The sequence below is a fragment of the Cetorhinus maximus genome, chromosome 19 (assembly GCF_964194155.1).
Source record: "Cetorhinus maximus chromosome 19, sCetMax3.hap1.1, whole genome shotgun sequence".
Taxonomy (NCBI): domain Eukaryota; kingdom Metazoa; phylum Chordata; class Chondrichthyes; order Lamniformes; family Cetorhinidae; genus Cetorhinus; species Cetorhinus maximus.
In genome coordinates this window covers 68,539,394-68,548,823 of record NC_135897.1, presented here as the reverse complement: position 1 = coordinate 68,548,823, position 9,430 = coordinate 68,539,394, and the positions used below count along the sequence as shown (strand labels likewise).

Below are 9,430 nucleotides of genomic sequence, written 5' to 3'. Positions count from 1 at the left end.
TTGGTGGCATGAGTGAAAAAAGGATCCTTAGGCCCTTCCTCAGGAAATTCCTTCCTCAAGAAGCATGCTAAAAAAGAATCTCCCAGAGTCTCAAATTTTCCAGTGTGACCCATAGGAAAAATATTTCACACAATTAACTTTGGAGCCCATCAACCACTTTATAGGTAAAGAAAAGTGTAGGCAAAAATTAACATCAGAGATGTGTGTATTTGCCAAAAAGAAACTAACAGCCATTGCAACTCAAACTGGATTACAGTAAAGTTATATAGACTTAGGAATACACAGAAAAGAGAAAGAAAGAATGGTAGAGATTTTGATGGAGATGCAGCTGTAATAGAAGAGAAAATGAGATTCACAGAGAAGCAGGGAGATAGAAAGAAAGGAAGACAGCCAGAAGAAGATAGAGAGAATTAAAATGGAATCTAAACAAGAGACAGTTACATAGCAAGAGAGACACAATTTAGTTCACTTTTAATGCCACAGAAGATCAACTGGTTGTGAAGTTTTAAAAGATGATGATATCCCACCAATGCAGAACGTGTATGGCTCTCCTTCATATCCAGTCTTGCACACACATGAATAATTTCCTACTACATTTTGACAGTCTGCATTTTCCGGACATGTAGAAGTATTACCGCATTCATCGAAGTCTGAAAGAGAAAAATTAAAACAGTGGCTATTAATTGTCCACTTCAGTTTTAATATATTTCAAATTCTTCCCAGCTTCTCAAAGATAACTCAGACAATAATCCATGGGAAAAGTATGCTGTTCTATGGATACATTTCTTCTTCAAGGCATATTTTTCAAGATTATTCCTTCATCAAAATTGTCCCTGAGTTTTCTCCCAGGTTATAGATTTTTTTCCCCTGCTATCTATCATTTTACTAGTTCTTTAGCCCCATTGTGATGATCTAATTTTCACTAGACCTTTGGTTGCTCCTTACTTCTAGAATGTTTTTTGTCTCTTCTATCATGAAGACAAATACAGCTTCCACAGCCCTCACACCTCCGACACCCTTCCACCCCGCTGAACTCTGACACCCCCCAACCCTTCCGAGGTCCGCAAACCCCCCTAACCCCGCAAACTCTGACACCCCCAGACGTGTGACTCCCACACAGCCCCTCCGGAATTCGTCCCCACCACCACCCACCCTGGACCTTGGCACCCCCCATGACCCCCTCACCCCCTGCAACCCTCCTTGACCTCTGACCGACCTTCGCCCTGACATCTGTTCGCCCCCACCCCCCGAATTCGGACCCCCCCAACCCCCCCGGACCTCAGACACCCCTGACCTTCAACGCCCCCCACCCCCTCGACCTCTGACACCACCCATCCTACTCAACCTCCGACATCCCCACCCCGCTCGACCTCCGACACTCCCACTCCCCGACCTCTGACTGTCCCCCCACCCCTGGAGCTCTGAGCATCCCACCCTAACACCCGGACTTCCCAATACCCCTGCCCCAGACTTCAGACCGTCCCCCACAGACCCCAGATGCCTGTCTGTCCCCCCCAACCTCTGGGCCTCCAACCGACCTCCTAGACTAGCCTTGGACACCCCCGACCCCCAAATCCTATGCATTATTCAAAAAGGGGGGTGGGAGGAAGAAAGTAGGAAACTATTGACCAGTTAGTTTAACGTCTGTCGTTGGGAAATTGTTGGAATCCATTATTAAGGAAGCAGTAATGGGGCAGTTGGAAAACCAAAATGCAATCCATTGGAGTCAGCATGGTTTTATGAAGAGTAAATCATGTTTGACTAATTTGCTAGAGTTCTTTGAAGATGTGACAAGCAAAATGGATGATGGGGATCCTGTAGAGGTAGCATATCTGGACTTCCAGAAGGCCTTTGGTAAGGTGCCACACAAAAGATTAACACACAAGATGAGATCACACGGAGTTAGGGGTAATATATTAGCTTGGATAGAGGATTGGCTAACCAACAGAAAGCAGAGAGTCAGGATAAATGCGTCTTTTTCTGGATGGCAAGCTGTAACTGGTGGGGTGCCACAGGATTCGGTCCTTGGGCCCCAACTATTTACAATCTATATTAATGACTTGGATTCAGGGGAAGAAGGTACTATAGTTAAATTTTCAGATGACACCAAAATAGCTGGGAAAGTAAGTTGCAAGGAAGAAATAAGAAATTTAAAAATGGATGTGGACAGGTTAGGTGAATGGGCCAAAATTTGGCAGATGGAGTTTAACGTGGATAAGTGTGAGGTTATCCATTTTGGTCGGAAGAATAAAAAGGCGACTTATTATTTAAATGGAGAGAAACTTCAGAATGCTTCAGTGCAGAGGGATCTGGGTGTCCTCGTGCATGAATCGCTGAAAGCTAGTATGCAGGTACAGCAGGTAATAAGGAAGGCAAATGGAATTTAGGCATTTATTGCTAAAGGAATAGAGTATAAAAATAGGGAAGTGTTGTTGCAACTGCACAAGGCATTGGTGAGACCGCACCTGGAGTACTGTGCACAGTTTTGGTCCCCTTACTTGGGGAAGGATATAGTTGCACTGGAGGCGGTTCAGAGAAGGTTCACTAGATTGATTCCAGAGATGTGGGGCTTGTCTGATGAGGAAATTGAGCAGTTTAGGCTCGCTAGAGTTTAGAAGGATGAGAGGAGATCTAATTGAGGTATATAAGATGCTAAAGGGGATAGACAAAGTAGACATGGAGCAGATGTTTCCCCTTCTGGGGCATTCTAGAATGAGAGGCCATAGTTTTAGGCTAAGGGGTGGTAGATTTAAATCAGAGATGAGGAGGAATTACTTTTCTCAAAGGGTTGTGAATCTGTGGAATTCACTACCTCAGAGTGCAGTGGATGCCGGGACGCTGAATGAATTTAAGGAGGAGATAGACAGATTTTTAATTAGTAACAGGTTGAAAGGTTATAGGGAGAGGGCGGGAAATTGGAGTTGAGGCCAAAATGAGATCAGTCATGATCGTAATGAATGGCGGGGCAGGCTCGAGGGGCTGAATTGCCTGCTCCTGCTCCTAGTTCTTATGTTTTCCTTAGACACTTACCTTCCCCTAGCCTGTCAATTTCCTTCGCTCTTTAAACTTACCTGGTTTATGGCAGCTAGTTATGTAAAAAAAAGGGGGCGTGGCCTCCTGGAATACACTGGAGCTACACTTCGCTGGGGCCTGCAAGGAGTCTTTCGATGCAGGCCCCAAGCAGCTCTGGCAAACGGAAGTGGAAACGTAATTTTCAAGACCAGGTAAGTAGGTATTTATTTCTTCTAATTTCTGCAGGCCAGCACTTTCTGATGATGGTCGGAAGTTACGGCCCAGTGTAAAGTTCTGTCATATTATGATCATTCTTCCCCTGAGGCACATGGATATAGAAACCTACCTTGAATGCATACCATGAACTTGCAACCCCCCTCCACCCCATTCATATCTAAATTTAAAAGCGGGAAGACTTTTTCCACATTGTCAGTATAGAGTAGATTATATTCCGACAATAAATATTGGAACCTTACCAGTACACAAGGAGCCGTTCAATGTGCTTACTGTGTAACCCTCATTGCAGCTGCAGTTGTATCCTCCAAACACATTTGTGCAGATCTGTTCACAAGAGGATACGTTTTCTAGGCACTCATCTAAGTCTAGAATGCCAAACAAATATACATACATCAATTCAGGTAATTTGTTTGTGTCTAACCAAACATCCAGTGTTTGTGATGGAGCTACTTACTCCACTTCAGTGGGGGTACTCATCATAATCTTTTTCTTCATGTCGTGCCATTTAATGAGGTTTACATGTGCGAATAACGCTATTTATACTGGCAACATTTCCTAAAACTAATATCAATTGGTCAATTATTTTATGGTTGCAGATAAAGGCTCCCAAGATAATTTCCCTGTGAATTAAGAATAGGTTTCCATCCAACGCATTTCATTTTCAAACTCATCTTTGGGCAACCAGAAATGATGTTGAAACAATTCAACTATTCCTGCATTTTAATGTTAAGATTTCTTACATATTATAAAAGCAAAACACGATGGATGCTTGAAATCTGAAATAAGACTAGATAATGTTGGTCTGCATGTCTGGCAGCACCTGTGAAGAGAGAAACAGATGGCTGTAACTTCCGAGCTCCAGGGCAGTGTAACTGGGAAATAATGCACTGGGGACCCCTCTCCCCTGAAGTTTCCCAGGTAAGGATTGCACGGCAATTGCCTGGGCAGTGCAAACTTCCCATGGGCAGTTGTCCTGCATGGGGAACTATCCAAAAATGCGATTTAAATTACAAGCTTTGGATGGTTCCAACTGTGTTACACCAATAGTTATCCAGGAAAAGTTTGAAGAATTAAAACCACTTCTACCTTCTCGGTAACCGTTGTACAGACCCACATCGACGCCCCCCCCACCCACAAGAGACTCCTCCCACCCCCCCCCCCAAACCCAAGGGGACTCCCACCACTCCTCGACTACTCCCATCCACGGGACTCGCACCACCCCATGCGACAGCCCCCAATTACCGCCCCCCGGGGGCTCCCCACCCACACAGGGGATTCTCTGAACCACACAGAACTCCACCCACCGCCCCACCCCACCGTCCCATGGAGACTGCTCCCCCACCGACAGGCACGACTCCAGACTCTTACCCCACCGCCCGGCCAAACCCAACTACCATTTTTCACCCCCATCACGAGGCTTGACCCGACCTCCCCCACCCCGACACCCGACCCAAGTTGCCCCCAGCCCCTGCCAAGGCCTGACCCGATTCCCCCACCCCCGGCCTGAACCCCTTGAGCCCTCCCAAGGCCCGACCCAACCCACCGCCCCTCCCCAGGTCCGACCCAGCATGATTCCCCTCCCCCCAAAGCCCGACCTGACTACCCACCCCTCCCCTTCCAAATCCTTATGTTAGACACTTCCTGCTCCCTGGCCTGTCAAATACCTTTAAACTTGGCTGGACCTGGTTTATGTCAGCTGGTGCCGCAAAAAAGGCTCACATCTGACTCTACAGCCCTTGAGGCTAGGCCCCAGTGACACGCTGCACTGCACTGATCTCACCCGGCCTGAGCTGGAACATCAGGCGAGATAGGATTGAAAAACTTTCAGGTAAGAAGGTAGGAGTGGAGCGGCAATCTGACTCTGATTGCCACTCGGCAGAAGTTCAGGCTAAGAGTGAATGTTTTAGGCCGTTGACCTTTCATCAGAACTGGAAAAAGTTAAGGATGTAACAGATTTTAAGCATGTACTAAGGGAGGGAAGGGGTTTTTGGCGGAGAACAAAAGAAAAAGGGCTGTGATACGGTGGGAGGCAAGAGAGATTACATGACAAATGGGATGATGGTGCAAGGCAAAAGAGGGCGGTAATGGATGATTTGGGTTGTGGCCTTGTAATGGCCCATTATTACCCCTTTTTGCCTTGCACTGTCATCTTTTCTGCCTTTCACACTATAATAGGCATTCTCTTCTCTTCTTCCCCCCTCCCCCTTTGTCTGTCTCTGTACTTGCTTAAAACTAACATTAGCTTATCTCTAACTTTTTCCATGTCTGAAGAAAGATCATTGACCTGTAATGCTAACTCTGTTTCTTTCTTCACAGATGGAACTTGGTACTTACAGAAATTTGTGCTTCTTAGATATTTATTTTTGATACATCTGAATGTTTTACTTTACATTTTAGTGCACATATTTTGATGATGAACTTCAGTAAACATTAGTCAAAAGGCGTTCCTTACCAAAGCATTTGATCCCATCTCCTTTTAAATTATCTGGGCAGGGATCACAGGTGTAGCTCTCTAGTGGAGCAGGTTTATCTTTGCAAGTGTCATTCAAGAAGCATTGGTTATCTTGGCAAGCGTCAAAATCTTCAGTGCAGTAATGACCCGTGTAAGCAAGAGAACAGTTACAGCCTGCAACCTAATTATGCACAGATAGGATTTAGATTTATATGGTTCCTGTGAAGAATTTTTGTTCTGGCCATTAAATCTGCCTCTGTAGCCCCACTAGCATCAAGTGTTGTAACAACAGAATATAAAAAAAAACACATCTCTTATTACTTGTTGTGATATGATATACATGCACCTTTAAGGGAGTGTATGTTAAATTATTGTCAATCATCATCCACCTTGACAGGATGTGACATATTAGTCCCATGACCTGTAGTCAGTCTGCCAGCAGCAGCAGCGATCAAGGTCAGACCTGTGCCTCACAATTTTCCAGTGGACATTATCTGCACATAGTCTTATCTTCAAATAAAGAACCCACATTATTGTTTCACCAATCTTTGTTTATGTTGAACAAAAGAAGAACATAAGATGGTGGCGGGGTGGCAGCACGACTTTGACTTAGCAGGATACAAGCCTCAATCCGTTCACATCCAACCGAAGAAATGAGCTGGTGTGAAAGTGAAACAATTATCCCAAGCCTCAAGTGTGTGAGGATTCTGCAGCTTTGTAGGATTCGAGACACCGTACTTCCACTCTGGGATTGCACTTCACTCCAGTCAGCAGGCATTAGGACCCAGTAAAATTGTTTGAATCTGGGAGAGCCAAAGTCAATCTGCTGCCAAGTTCAAGCAGGAACAGAAACTAAATAGAGTCTGGAGGGTCTCATTTTAAGCAGAAGTCACAGACAGGAGAAAGCCCTTTACTCCTGCTTCTGGAGAAGTAAAATATTGCAGACTGGTTTGAGGAGAAGAATCCATCCAGTAACAGTTAGTGAAAAAAGCCTTTTTACAGTCTGTTTGTTTTCACTTTTGAAGTCCTGCAGCAATTTTCTCACTGAAATCACTGCTTTCTGGGCAGACTTTAGAGCTAAACCCAGGGAAAATCAGAGCTCAACAGCGCCACCATTGCAGTCAAGCAGTAACCTATGACCAGCTAAGGCAGGGGCCACTAAAAATACTGTAACTCAGAGTTCATTAACTCTAAACGACCTAATTGCTGTCAAAAGTTCCAGATAGCATTAAAAATCCTGCAAACACCTGATAGCTGACCACAACATTTCTTGCACTCAATTGGAAGGCAATCTGAATTAACTTTGTTCTGACAGCGTGTCGAGCTATGTTTTCTGGACCTCTGGATACTTCTGAACCAGATAAACAAGGCATTAAAATTAAAATTGCTATAGGCTATGAAGGTCTACACATGCTGAAAATGTCAGGTCAGTTCAACAACCATCATAACAATCCAGAAAAAATATGGTGAACATTCAACGAGTGAAGCTCAAGTTCAGAATACATCGTCTGGAGTTCATTTCTTTTAGATGACAACCAACAAAAACAGCCAATTCATAAGTAGATGCAGAGACAAGGGGCATGACTGCGACTTCACAGCAGCAAAGCTAGTCAACAGAATAATTGAGCTTGTGATAGCATCTACCCCAATGGAAGTGTTCCAAAAATGGCATCTAGGACCAACCCAAAGGTGGCACCATGGAAACAAGACTACAAAGCGGATATAAGTATGAAGTAATACTAATGGATAGCCAGAGTCTACAGTCGATGGTGGAGACAGGGTCATTGAATATTTTTAAGGCAGAGGTAGATAGATTCTTGACTAACAAGGTAGTCAAAGGTTATCGGGGGTAGGCAGAAATTTGAAGCTAAGACCACGATTAGATCAGCCATGATCTTATTGAATGGCGGAGCAGGCTCGAGGGGTCAAATGGCCTTCTCTTGCTCCTAATTCATACGTTCGCAACTAATTCGTCCATCACATACACAATAGCCAATGCAGGAAAGCCTAGTAAGCAACATGGGCAATGTGACCTCAAACATGCACACAGAAATTGTCCAGCTTTTAATGCTATATGCAAGGCATTTGGGGCCACAGGGCACTGGAAGCACCAATGCGGAAAGCAAAGGCCAGCATAAATGGTTCAGCATCATGAGAAGCCACAACCAGAGGCCAGACAATCAACCAGCTAATCAACCAAGAGTGCATATCAAGCAGCATCAAGACAAGATCCACAAAATGTCTAGCCAAGCTATATGTTCAGATGATGAGCATGACCAGATCATCGACACACAAAGAGAGCTGACATTCAGCACAGTGAACATCAAAGAATGGATGGGCACAGTGGTACCAACAGAGGCCTTTGCCACCATCCAAATTAAATGCCCACAGATAAGCAGGGTAAGTATAACCCATCTGCAAAACTGGATACTGGTGCAGGTGCAAACATTCTTCCACTTTGCACACTGAAATGTACATACCATAAAAGTGGCAAGTGATGATTCAACCAACCAATGGCAAACTCACCATGGACAATAGCTCAGAGATTCCATCCCTGGTATCCATTACACTCAAGTGTCACTACAAAAATTCACCACAGTTACCCCAGAAATTTTATATTGTGGACACCAGGTCCAGTGATCATAGACCTACCAGAGTGCAAGGACCTGTTCTTGGTCACCATTCATGGTTTCGTCAAGACAATGGCAAAGGCCACAGACCACATGGAGTGCCATAAGAAACCCCATGCTAACACTAGGGAGAAGATCACCTAACTCTGCAACACAGATCATCAGCCAACAGGCTGAGCAGCTTAAATTGAACCAAATAGCTATATCCATTCCAAATGTGCCCACTTCATCACACTGCAGAGCCAATGTGGAATTGCTATTCAGCAGATAAGTGTGGACAACACTCCCCAATCACCACTGTCGATTCTCCCAGGAGTACGTGATGCCTTGATCGAAAAACAGGGGAAGATGAAAGATGCCCATGACTGGCATGTGGATAACGAATTAGCCAACCTGAACATTGGACAGAAAATTTAAGCCAACACCCGACTGATGGCATTTGGAATCCAGCAGAAATCAGAACCAAATGCCCAGAACCAAGATCGTGTCAAATACGAACACCAAATGGCATGACAGTGTGATGGAACAGATATCAAATCAGAGCAATACCATATCCAGAAACACCAAGTAACCCTATTGCAGCTAGAGCATAGTCTAATACTCAACACCAGTGAAGCAACCCTGACCAGCATTCTGAAAATGTACAGCAGCCTCCAGCAAAGATCAACTAAGAAATAGTTAAGTCTGGATCGATCAACAAACCACCGATATGTTTCAGAGACTTGTAAATTTATTGCTCTGTGTCAAATTATATTCAGACACAATGTTATTTTGTTTTGCTGTCAGGTAAATAGTTTGAGTCTTTAAGGGTAAATCTTTAGTTAGAGAAAAGGGGGGTGATGTGATATGATGTCCATCACCTTTAAGGGTGCACGTCTTAAACTACTGTCAATCATCACCCACTTCAACAGGATATGATGTATTAGTTTCATGACTTGTAGTCAGTCTGCAACTCTCCCAGTGAACATTATCCACACTTATTCTTAGATAAAACAGGCTAAAATTTTGTCTATAAATAATTTGATATTTAATTGTGCTACTTGAGCCTTGAATAAAAATGATCCTCCAACAAATTTGATTGAATTGGAATCTTATTTTC

At 44.2% G+C, this 9,430-nt stretch overlaps 1 long non-coding RNA gene across 1 annotated transcript; it reads right to left on the bottom strand.

The window, feature by feature from the left end:
- Positions 1 to 531: 531 nt before the first annotated feature.
- LOC144694221 (uncharacterized) lies at positions 532 to 5,749 on the bottom strand. Its single transcript, XR_013579689.1, has 3 exons — positions 5,702 to 5,749; positions 3,489 to 3,614; positions 532 to 650 (listed from the first exon to the last, which is right to left on the bottom strand). It is a non-coding gene; the product is annotated as an uncharacterized LOC144694221 (long non-coding RNA).
- Between the last annotated feature and the right edge of the window lie 3,681 nt (positions 5,750 to 9,430).